Genomic DNA, 13,189 nt, shown 5'->3' with positions numbered 1-13,189 from the left:
GGTTTGCACGTCCAGCACGAACGCTGGTCCAACTGAGGCGCCAGGTGGAAATGGCATGGCAAGCCGTTCCACAGGACTACATCCAGCATCTCTACGATCGTCTCCATGGGAGAATAGCAGCCTGCATTGCTGCGAAAGGTGGATATACACTGTACTAGTGCCGACATTGTGCATGCTCTGTTGCCTGTGTCTATGTGCCTGTGGTTCTGTCAGTGTGATCATGTGATGTATCTGACCCCAGGAATGTGTCAATAAAGTTTCCCCTTCCTGGGACAATGAATTCACGGTGTTCTTATTTCAATTTCCAGGAGTGTAAAATGGAGATATAAAAATTCTTCATCTGATACAGAAGAATATAAAAACGTCGTTTTATTCAAAAGAGGAAAGACCATGGCACATATAAGCAACATTGTCCTTCATCTTAAAGAGCTGTCATATTTATCAACTGAAAAACAGAAAAAAATGTTGATGATGTTGAAATTTCTTCCTAATAACACAGAGAATTTTACAGAAACTTTTGCAAATTTTATCCAATGAATGGCGTAGTATAAGAAGCAGGATTGAATATCGAGATATTTGTTCTTGAATTAAAGTGATTCACCAGCAAAAAATTTGAAAGAAACGTGAAACGGCTTTTGTTTTGCAGTTCTAATAGTTAATATCTTACTGCTATATTTCTCTACTTGTATTAGCACAAATAGAACGTTATGCCTCTCTGTGAATAGGACTTGAAACAAAAACTTTCTTACTGGTACTTAGAAACAGTTAGCTTCCTGGTACGGCATACACAATTTTTAATTCCATTTTCTTTCTTTTGTGTCTTTATGTTGTGCAGTGATGAGTCGGGAAGCATAATACCTTCTCCAGTTCTGTATACAAATGAGTTATGTACGGAAAAAATACATTATTTTCTGATTCTTCTGAAAAGTGTGAGGTTTGGCACATAGAATCCTTTCCATTTCCATTCTTCAGTTGTCGGCAACGGGATGGGAAAATTCCCGTCAGCTGACACAGCCATCAAAACCATCGACAGTAATTTGTATCTCCTACCTAGTCCGCTAAGTAGACATTTGCACAGAGAGCAATTTTACCAAGTACTTCCTGTCCAGAAACATGTTATTCAGTGATTCAGATGTAATCTGCATAATTAACGTGCGTATATTATCGTTATGTCGGTCACTTCAGACAAATTCTTCTCTGTATGTGACCGCTTAAATGTGTGGAATTCCAAAGCGTTTCGCCCACTACTGCAGGTTACCGACCTCGGGGTAGCGACGTGTATCGTGGGTCCAGAAAGTTATATCGACTTCGAACGCGGCGTGCCTGCGAGCTCTGGTAAGTATAGCTCGCAATCGCTCGCTCACGTCATATTTCTTGCAGGAGTGGCTCGTTGTTGCGCATGAGCGACTGCAGGAACTGCAGCGAAGCGAGTTGTGAGGGCGGCTCTTGACGGAGAGCCAGCAGCGCCAGCTTTGACGGCGACTCTGCGACCTTTGTTTTGTGGCGGCAGGCGGCGACCTGTTTATGACAAGTCGCCAAAGCGAAGCGGAACAGGCGTGTAGTAGGGTGGTGTATGGGTGGCAGCTGGAACCAAGCGCGCACGTCGTTGCTACCTTCCCTGCAATCCACCCTTACGCAGAGCCTCTGAACAGGTCATTAACGTTACCCGTGGTGCCGACCTCGCCCTGCACACGCCCGGCATGAAGCAACGCACATAGCTACTGAAGCATACGCATCGAAACACAAGACTTGTTCAATTAGTTCACAAGGCGTACTCCGTCGGCTGCTGTTTTTTTGCATCTCTTTTCATGAGGTCGAAAAATGGTACAAACGGCTCTGAGCACTATGGGACTTAACATCTGAGGTCATCAGTCCCCTAGAACTTAGAACTACTTAAACCTAACTAACCTAAGGATTCGAACCTGCGATCGTAGCGGTCCCGCGGTTCCAGACTGAAGCGCCTAGAACCGCTTGGCCTCACCGGGCGGCTTTTCATGAGGCCAAGGTTCAATTGTGACCTATGCGAATACTCTGTAAGAAAGTCACATGCTTTCGCAGGCTGTGTGATGTGGCACAGTTACTAAAATACAAAGCAGGGACGCGGGGTGTGTGTGCAGCACAAGGCGGCGTCGCCGATTTCGTAGCCGACCTCGCCGCGCTCTGTAGCCCGCCATTCCCACAACATATGGGGGTCGTCTTTGCCTTTTTAGCGATAGTTTACGTAAATATGACGTGTTATCACTGACTGACAGCTAAATGCAGAATTATGCTACAGTTATCTGTGTATAGAGGAGTTCTGAGGGTATATTTTGAATCGTTTCCACTAATAATAAGCAGGGTGACACAGAAAAACGGGAAAATTTCCACAATGTAATAAAACTAGAAGCGATGAAGGAAAGAAATACCATTCATAGTAACTGAAACCTTACAACTTTGTCATTAACGAAAAATTGATGGCATTTATCATTCCTGAAATCTGCTGTTGAGATTCTCATTGACCGCTGCAACATCTCAGCTGGCATACTGTGAATTGCATCCCGAATTCCCTGTTTCAACCCATCCAGGGTTCTTGGTCGAGTCGTGTAGGCTTTGTTCTTGAGGTAGTCCCACAAAGAAAAATCACAAACGGATAAATCCGGCGATCTTAGGGGCCACGGTATGTTACCGTATCGTGAGATCACACAGTTGCCAAATAATTCTCGCACATATGCCACTGCCGGCCGGTGTGGCCTAGCGGTTCTAGGCACTTTAGTCTGGAACCGCGCGACCGCTACGGTCGCAGGTTCGAATCCTGCATCGGGCATGGATGTGTGTGATGCCCTTAGGTTTGTTAGGTTTAAGAAGTTCTAAGATCTGAGGGACTGATGACCCCAGATGTTAAGTGCCGTAGTGCTCAGAGCCATTTTAACATATGCCATTTATTGCCGTGCACTGTGTGATGTTGCCCCGTCCTGTTGAAACCAGTCGTCTTGAACGTCTGGGAAGTAGTTCAATGCAGGTGTAACGAAAGTCCATAACACGTCCACGTTACGATAGACACTGACAGTTATTGCGTTTCCCATTCATTTGCGAAAAAACACGGCCCGATAATCCCATGTAAGGAAACACCACAACATACTGTCACTTTACTATGGTGTAAAGGGCGTACATGAACGTCATTATTATCAGTGTTTGTCCAGTAACGGTTCTTCTGTTTATTCACTTAACCTCTGAGATCCACAACTTGTTTGGACATTCATAGTCATTGTTTATTTTTGTTATGATTTGTCGACAGAATCCTAATCTTAACGGGTAATCGCTATTCTTCACTTATTGTACCATCTATAGTTTGTACGGATAAAATTCTAAATGGAGATGAATAATTCTTTCAACGCTCTCCCGGGACATTCCAACCACTGCTGCTTGCTTACGAATTGAACGCCATGGGCTCCATAGACAGATTCACGTACAACATCAATGTTCGATGGAGGACGCACACTTCTTAGTAGTCCTGTTGGTTTCTTCTGGAGGGCAGATCCAGTCCCTTTGAAGGTATTGATCCATTATTTTATCCCACGTTTCGATGGAACGGCATTATGACGTCTTAAATTATACACTACTGGCCATTAAAATTGCTACACCACGAAGCTGACGTGCTACAGGTGCGAAATTTAGCCGACAGGATATGCAACTGATTAGCTTTTCAGAGCATTCACACAAGGTTGGCGGCGGTGGCGACACCTACAACGTGCTGACACAAGGGAAGTTTCCAATCGATTTCTTATACACAAACAGCAGTTGACCGGCGTTGCCTGGTGAAACGTTGTTGTGATGCCTCGTGTAATGTGGATAAATGCGTACCATCACGTTTCCGACTTTGAGATAGGTCGATTTGTAGCCCATCGCGATTGCGGTTTATCGTGACTGTTAGCACAATGTGGAATCGGTGGGTTCAGGAGGGTAATACGGAACGCCGTGCTAGATCCCAACGGCCTCGTATCACTAGCAGTCGAGATGACAGGCATCTTAACCACATGGCTGTAACGTATGGTGCAGCCACGTCTCGATCCCATTGTCAACAGATGGGGACATTTTCAAGACAACAACCATCTGCATGAACAGTTCGACGACGTTTGCAGCAGCGTGGACTATCAGCTCGTAGACCGTGGCTGCGGTTACCCTTGACGCTGCATCACAGACAGGAGCGCCTGCGATGGTGTACTCAACGATGAACCTGGATGCGGGAATGGCAAAACGTCATTTTTTCGGATGAATCCGGGTTCTGTTTACATCATCATGATGGTCGCATCCGTGTTTGGCGACATCGCGGTGAACGCACATTGGAAGCGTGTATTCGTCATCGCCATACATACGTATCACGCGGCGTGATGGTATGGGGTGCCTTTGGTTACAGGTCTCGGTCACCCCTTGTTCGCACTGACAGTACTTTGAACAGTGGACGTTACATTTCAGATGTGTTACGCCCCATGGCTGTACCCGTCATTCGATCGCTGCGAAACCCTACATTTCAGCAGGATAATGCACGACCGCATGTTGCAGGTGCTGTACGGGCCTTTCTGGATACAGAAAATGTTCGACTGCTGCCCTGGCCAGCGTATTCTCCGGATCTCTCACCATTTGAAAACGTCTGGTCAATGGTCGCCGAGCAAATGGCATGTCACATTACGCCAGTCACTACTCTTGATGAACTGTGGTATCGTGTTGAAGCTGCATGGGCAGCTGTACCTGCTCACGCCAGCCAAGCTCTGTTTGACTCAATGCCCCGGCGTATCAAGGCCGTTATTACGGCCTGAGGTGGTTGTTCTGGGTACTGATTTCGCAGGATCTATGCACGCAAATTGCGTGAAAATGTAATCACATATCAGTTCTAGTATAATATATTTGTCCAATCAATACCCGTTTATCATCTGCGTTTCTTCTTGGTGTAGCAATTTTAATGGCCAGTAGTGGAAAAGCGTCGAAACTCCCTCTGCGCCGCTACCAAACTATCATTGTTTTTATAAAACAAAATTGTTCAAATGGCTCTGAGCACTATGCGACTTAACTTCGGAGGTCATCAGTCGCCTAGAACTGAGAACTAATTAAACCTAACTAATCTAAGGACATCACACACATCCATGCCCGAGGCAGGATTAGAACCTGCGACCGTAGCAGTGGCTCTGCTCCAGACTGTAGCTCCTAGAACCGCACGACCACTCTGGCCGGCTTTTATAAAACATTTTTAGGGCTAACGCACACTGTTGTCCGTTCCACTGATCCATGATTCCGAAATGGCGGACTGTTTACTCGCTAACCGTCATGAACCCGCAGTGCTGCCACCTGCCCATGGCTTCCTCTATTCATTTCAAACTTTCGCGTTATTCTGTGGCACCCTGTACATTGCGCAACAGAATTGAAGGACCATGTATTCTAAATCCCTTAAGTGTCTTCCATTGCGAGGTGGAAGTTCGAAATTCGGCTCAAAGGAATGTCCAACGTTACCCTCTAATGGCACAAAAGCGTGGCTCCCTTCAACGTCACACTCGGGCTCGAGAACGCTTCAATCTTCAAGGGTCGATACATGTGGAAAAAAAGGCCACGATTCCAAAGTTCATGTGACGTGAGACACGGCTTAATGATGTCACATTGGCACCAGACTTTAGCACAATTCTGCCCTGTTATGCCGTGGACGTGTCACTCGTTGGGAAGATCGTCACAGCTCCTGTTACAGACATTTCTCCTCTTATTGTTGCTATGGAGGTTAGAACTCGGACGTCCAGCGTGATTTTCTTAGAAGTGGTCAAGGAACTTTCTCCAGACACAGTACCACTTGTAATAGGCACGCAAAGGCCGCAGGTGGTGCCATAAAGGGCATCAATGAAACCACCACTTTCACCTGGGCTTTGATTCTCACACTTTTCGCGGTCGAATACGATACTTTGCAATGTGACGAGCAACAGGAATACGTTCTTTGACAACTCTTGACTGCTGACAGCCTCGGACGTTTCACTCCAAAGGCATTGTGTGGCTTCATCTCCATTAAAGGTGATCTACTCCTGTGGAGGGCAGCACGACCGCAACGTTTCCTTTTGTGTACAGGCTGCTACCGCTGGAGACCGTTCAGTATTACTCGACGAAATTTGAATTTGTTCTGTAGCAGGGAAGAGTAGTTACGCATTTTCACCCTCCCTATTTCACGCCCACCTATGGCGTGATCACGTGGGAGCGCCACCAAGATGTGTGAATAAAACGGCAAACCGCCCCTCTAAGACCCGCCTCTTCAGTTCGGCAACACCCTGGGTGCCACCTACGCATCTTAGTTGAGGACTTACAAATGTACATGTCTGAAACTACGATCCACATTCTTCCTTGCTGTTGCTCTAGCGCCTAAACGCTGGCAAACCCCGCATGACGAGTGTCGAAGGTGTTGCCTAACTCTCAGGCGCTAAGAAAGCCACGAGGCTTAATGTGTGTAGAAGTTTTTGACAGGCACATTTGCAAATTGCTTAAGTATCGTACATGGGTGGTACTCAGGGTGTTACCGACCTCGTAGGACTTCAAGGGACCCTTTGCCATTTTATTCACGCGCATCTCAATGTTGCACTACCCCCCGCCCTCCGACCCACTCCCGATGATCATGCCATAGCAGGCCGCGAGAAACAAAGGGTAAAGATGCATATGTACTACGACGGATGACGTTCAAATTTCGTCGGATGGTTGAGCTCTGTTTCAGCAGAAGACATATGTTTCACTGTAACTCGTAGCTTTAAGGTATTTTACAGCTCATGTTTACGCGGCGCTTTTTCCCCTTATTTTGGTTCATATTACCTCCTGCCAAAATATACAAAGCAAAGAGCTTGCTGTAGAAGAATTATGGTATGCCGAGTCTTTGCTAGGGTTCTTTGGTTCGAATGATCGTTCCTGTCATACTGTTCTGAGACATCCTGTATACGTTCTTATGTATGTGAATGTATAACAATGTTTCAAAGAGAGCTGTAAATTTAACATTTAATCCCTGTTCAGAGACTGTCTAACAACGATTAACTAGGGTACGTGGGTGGTACTCAGGGAGTTTCCGAACTCGTGGGACTTCGGAGGGACCCTCTGCCATTCTTCTTAATCTTGCAAAGACACCCCCCCCCCCCCCCCCCCCACCGTTCCGCACCGCTGCCCATATGCACTACGGCTGCAGTACAAGGAAACTGGACTCGAAACTGGAGTGTAATCTCTAAATAGTCTTCAATTATTAACATCATTATATAGAAAACTCAGGAAAAGGTGCAGAAATGAATCACAAGATATACAGCTCGTTATTACCTCACAAAAGCAAGTTGACATGTCCAAAGAAATACACAAAAACCGTGCTCTTTGGCAGTAGAATTTCTGTGTGCCCAGTTTTCGCTTGACGGAACACGTATTACCTCTCATGAAGAAAGGGAGGAGGGGATAAAAAGAATTCAATCTTTTTGTAGGCATTGGACGAACTTTGTATGTTTCTCGCCTCAAGTGTGGGCTGTACCATCCAAATTTTTCCAGGCAACCATCTTTTCTCTAGTGGGGAACATGTAAAGCCGTCTTATACACTGCATTACTTATTTTTCGCCTTATAGCCTTCACATTCTCACGAAACGTTGCCTCGTCAGAGGTCAACTGGTCCCAAGTGTCTGTTTGTACGCACTGTTACGATTACCTCACAACAGCAAGATTCTGCACCCAACTTCCATACCTAGTCACGTCTAGCATCGCACACCTGCATGCTTCAGTTTATGAGAACGAGTGGACGAATAAGAAGCAGATGCAGCGCCACAGTTCACATACTTGCCATACCTGCGGGGCGGAAGGATCCCACTATGGAACTCACGTAAGAGTAGCGTTTTGACTTAACGTATGCAAGCCTCAACATGAGATTCGTACTTGCTCCGTGTCTCATCTCTACGTCAATTGTGAGTTCTCATGTGCTTGACAACAGAAGCAAAGCTGAGGAGAACTCAAGACATGCTCGTATGATCGACAGTGTTTACTGCTGTGAGATGTTAGAATTACTGAGAAAAATAAGAGTAACCCATACGGAAAGCTAGGAAATACAACATACGTACCAGATCAAAGAGGGAACAATAGGATGTTAAGACTAAGAACGAAGTGCTCCGGTTTAAAAGGATGTAAGACAGGGATCCATTTACTCACCCCAGCATTTCAGTCTCTACATCGAAGAAGCCGTGAAGCTCAAGAGTGGGATTACAATTCACGGTGAAAGGATATCAGGGATAATGTTCATTAATGACACTGCTAACCTCAGTGAATGTGTTGAAGAGTCGCAGGATCTGTGTGATGGAATGAGTAGTGTAATGAGTACCATTATAGACTGAGAGTAAACCAAAAAAGCACAAAGCTAACGGGTTGTAGCACAAATGACACACATCATCAAATTTGGAGGTCACTAAATTAGGAATCTGCTACCTTGGAAGCAAAATAACCTGTGACAGATGAAGCAAGGAGCACACAAAAAGCAAACTAGTACAGTGAAACAGGGTATTCCTGAGTAAGAGAAGGCCACCGGTGTCAACAAAGACCTCAATGTGAGGAAGAAGTTTCTGAGAACGTACGTTTGGAGCACAGTGTTATACGGCAGTGAATCATGCACAGTGGAGAGACCTGAACAGAGGAGATGCGTTTGAGATGCGATGCTACAGAAGAACGTTGAGAAGAAGGTGTACTGAACTGACAAAAATATGGCCTCGTATGAGGATTGCTGGGTGTAGTGGAATAGCGGCACAACGACGCTCTGGGGAGCTGTACCCGCACTGGTAGCAACCACTTCACGGTACATTTCCGCCTGATTGAGGGATGCTGCAATACTCACCGTTATGTTTTGGACGTTTTCGCGATTCCATGTTACACGCTTTTCCACTATTATGTAAGTATTTTGACAGAAGGAAGCGCAACCGGGGTAAGAAACCGAATAAATCGTAATTACATTGTTACTCCATAAGTAACCACCAGAGACCAGAATACTAAGAAGGTATCCAAGAACAAACTCTTTAAGTCGGTCAGTGGAATTCTGGTTCATACTGCATATCTTATAAAATTGAGTATGAGTCTATAAACACAAAATATTAAGTTATATAAGCGGAAATCGATATGACTAATGATTGTCAACAAATAACATCGCCATTCCTGTCCACGACAACAGGCTATAATTGTTCCTAAAAAAGCACATACATACAGAACAACAAAAAATGGTTCAAATGGCTCTGAGCACTATGGGACTCAACTGCTGAGGTCATTAGTCCCCTAGAACTTAGAACTAGTTAAACCTAACTAACCTAAGGACATCACAAACATCCATGCCCGAGGCAGGATTCGAACCTGCGACCGTAGCGGTCTTGCGACAGAACAACAATCTGTTTGGAATGCGATCGGTTTACTTATTCAAAAAATCATGAGAAGTGCACAAAATGTATTGGAAAACAGTAATCTCATTCGATTACTGTAGTAAGTTATGAAAGGGAGGGCAACAGCAAATGTAATGAACAAAACATCTCATTGTAGTTATATTGCTTTCCACATAAACTAGACACAAATTACCGGGCAATAATAACATGACATCCTCTCGTAAAAGAAGAATACGATCTCATCCATTCACCTAACATTATTGGCAAAGTATGACATCACAACAGGGGGAACATTTTCCCTGGCAGAGATAAAGCGCTACAGTGCTATAACGGGCGATCGGAAATTGAAACATATGTCAAACGAGTTGTGCCTCTGAACGGGTCAGTAGTGAAAGAGAGGTGTACATCACCGAATAATGTACTGCAACGATCAAAAGGGAAAACCCTGTTTGCGTGTCTGTCATACTGCCACCATTATCCCAACTGTTCTTTAGCATTAACTATGAAAAAGGTCTTTTGCAATTTCTTTTCATTTTTATAACATTCCAACGTACGCTATAGATGCTTTTTTCAAATTTCATCCCTTATGTTTTTGATTACGTAAATAATAGTTATATATTTGAATGACACCTGAAAGATTTAGCTAAGAGCCCGCATCTCGTGGTCGTGCGGTAGCGTTCTCGCTTCCCACGCCCGGGTTCCCGGGTTCGATTCCAGGCGGGGTCAGGGATTTTCTCTGCCTCGTGATGGCTGGGTGTTGTGTGCTGTCCTTAGGTTAGATAGGTTTAAGTAGTTCTAAGTTCTAGGAGACTTATGACCACAGCAGTTGAGACCCATAGTGCTCAGAGCCATTTGAACCATTTAGCTAAGACCTTCGTAGGAAATGGATTGCTACATGTCATTTTTTAATGCCTTTCAGCATTTTGACGGTACGTCATCGGCAGAGTATTTAAAAATAAATTTACTTGTTTTCTGAAATACTTTATCGTGAGTAGTGGTTGTGTATGTCACTGTACTTATATTTCTCGTCCAATTGCGCATCTTTGTTTTTCTTTCTATTGCGACTATATAAAATGTTTATCATGCATTTTCAACTTCACTCTCACTTGTTTCCACACGATTTTTACAGAAAAACGGTGTTTGATCAAACGTTTGCTTCGCCACACGCACAGGGGGGCGATATGTTCCTGTCGGGGCTCAGATGTTCATCGTTTTGTCGTTATTTTGTATGGCACAAATTTGAGTATTTGGGAAAACTGTTTTGAGGTCGAGAAGATACATGATGTGTTTGGTTTTCGAAAATAAGCAAATTTCTTTCGGATACTTTGGAGATGATATGCTGTCAAAACGACAAGAGGTAAGAAACGAGCCGACCTGTAGCAGAGCAATTTCTCATGTAATGCAGTTTCAAGTGAGCAGTCATTCGAGACACAAAGGGATTAGTGACATTGGCTACTAATTAACACAGATTTAAATCAATAGGGAAGTTGAAATTGATGCCCGACCGGGGTTCGAACCCGGCTCTCTTGCTTACTAGGCATCTGCGCTGACCACAGCGCCATGGGAACTCAACGGCCTTCGCTACTGCACGGACTTCCCTAGCAGGCCTCCTGTCAGACCCAAATCCTCAGCTCAACCACACGCTATAGATGTAGTACCTCCTGCCCATTATTCTCATTATCGCAGCATTGCGTCGATTCCCATAAGAGTTCGAGCGTGGTATGCATCTGTACTGAAGTGATCGGTTGGTCAGCCTCATCTTAATTATACATGTAGTATCTGTTCTTTTGGTCATTCATTGTGGTTTTCAGGCCTAAAAAAAGGAAAGCCGTCACTAACGTTGTATGATATTTTACTGAAGTAAATCGAGAAAAACAGTAGATGAGACATTGAGTCGAAACATATCTGAGTAAAAAGGAAAAGAAATACGTCCTGTTTGCATAAGGCGGAGTTTAATGCCTTAATCTTATTACCATTTCTGGATGTTACATTTCATGCAAATGATTAAAACTACTACAATACAATTTTGTTAGGAATATGTGTCCTTACTAACGACCTTATAAACCAGGAAGAATTACTGGTAAGATGTAAGAGAGTCAAAAGTGGCGTATTTGTCAAAGAATAGCCTCACAAGCTGCTAGTAATCAAGTGGCGTGCTTATGGAATATGATCTCAGTTATACGCCTGGATTAGTGATCTCCTGTCAGAGAGGTCGCAGTTCGTAGCAACTGACGGAAAGTCGTCGAGTAAAACAAAAGTGATTTCAGGCGTTCCCCACAGTAGTGCTGTAGGCCCTCTGCTGCTTTTTACCTATATAAACGCCGCGGGGCCCTTGTCATGGATTGTGCGACCACCCCCGCCGAAGGATCGTGTCCTCCCTCGGGCATGGGTGTGTGTGTTGTTCTTAGCATAAGTTAGTTTATGTAATGTGTACGTCTAGAGACTGATGACCTCAGCAGTTTGGACCCTTAGGAATTCGCATACATTTGAACCTATATAAACGATTTAGGAGAGAACTTGAGCAGCCATCTTAGGTCGTTTTCAGATGTGCTGTAGTTTGTTGCTGGCCGCTGTGGCCGAGTGGTTCTAGGCGCTTCAGTCCGGAACCGCTCTGCTGCTATGGTCGCAGGTTCGAATCCTGCCTCGGGCATGGATGTGTGTGATGTCCTTAGGTTAATTAGGTTTAAGTAGTTCTAAGTCTAAGGACTGTTGACCTCAGATGTTAAGTCCCATAGTGCTTAGAGCCCCCTTTTGTCGTTTGTTGTCTAATAAAGTCATGAGAAAATCAAAACAAATGGCAAAACGATATAGATGTCTGAATGGTGCGAAAATTGGCAACTGATCCCAAATATTGAAAAGTGCGAGGTCATCGACATGAGTGTGTGGTGGCGCGGTTCCTTTCTGAGATTAAACCAGCACCTGCCTCTGAACTCGTCGCAGCAGATCGCCGGTAGGAAAGCCCAGCAGAAACCTACCGTACTGCGACTCGCACCAGGCTGCAAACAACGTAACTATTCTAAGAATCGGGAAAAGATCCTAACTTTGAATGAAAGGTGGAATTACTGGAAAAACTGCGGTATGTTATGGAGTTTAGAAAGACAAGTTCACCGCCAAGCCCGTGCTAATCCTAAAACAGTCACGCACAGACCCTTCCATTCACGTTAGCAAGTTTATGGTAACGTATTTCCTGAGATCTGAACAGCTACTAAATGCGGATGGTTCTTAAATCAAAATGCTCCCCATACTGTTAAGTTTATTGGTGTCTAAGCACTCCACATTTTAGTCACCAACACGCTCAATATGCCACGAGGAATACCTATCTTTTCTCATACACAAATTTGCTTAAAAATCCGTACTTTCTAAAAAAAACACACCCAAATAAATATTTCTTCACTTTAAAGAACTTTTGAGGCATGTAACACAACTAAAACTGGCGAACTATAACTTCCTTGTGGAGCTCAGACTACACACGACCGTACCATTGAAAGACTGGGCTACGACTACTTTAGACTGCTGTAAGAATTGCCCTTCTCCAATAGAATAGGCGCCTGAAGAATACTCCTTCTTATTGGTCAGTTTACCCAAGGCCAACAGAAAAATATTTCTCTCCCGCGTTATTCCGCGCTTTTTTCATGACTAACCAATCAACAAATAACACACTTTCGAATTGTACGTTTTCCCGAAATAAATATTTAGTATTCTGGTATTTTATTTATACTTTATGTTATTAATTGCTTTCATTTGCACTAGAATTAGCTTTCCTTTAACCAAAAACTTAGTTAACATATTATGAATCAAAATTTCCCATCGTCTGCATT

This window comes from Schistocerca serialis, chromosome 8 (genome assembly GCF_023864345.2).
Source record: "Schistocerca serialis cubense isolate TAMUIC-IGC-003099 chromosome 8, iqSchSeri2.2, whole genome shotgun sequence".
Classification (NCBI taxonomy): domain Eukaryota; kingdom Metazoa; phylum Arthropoda; class Insecta; order Orthoptera; family Acrididae; genus Schistocerca; species Schistocerca serialis.
This window is presented reverse-complemented; position numbering follows the sequence as displayed.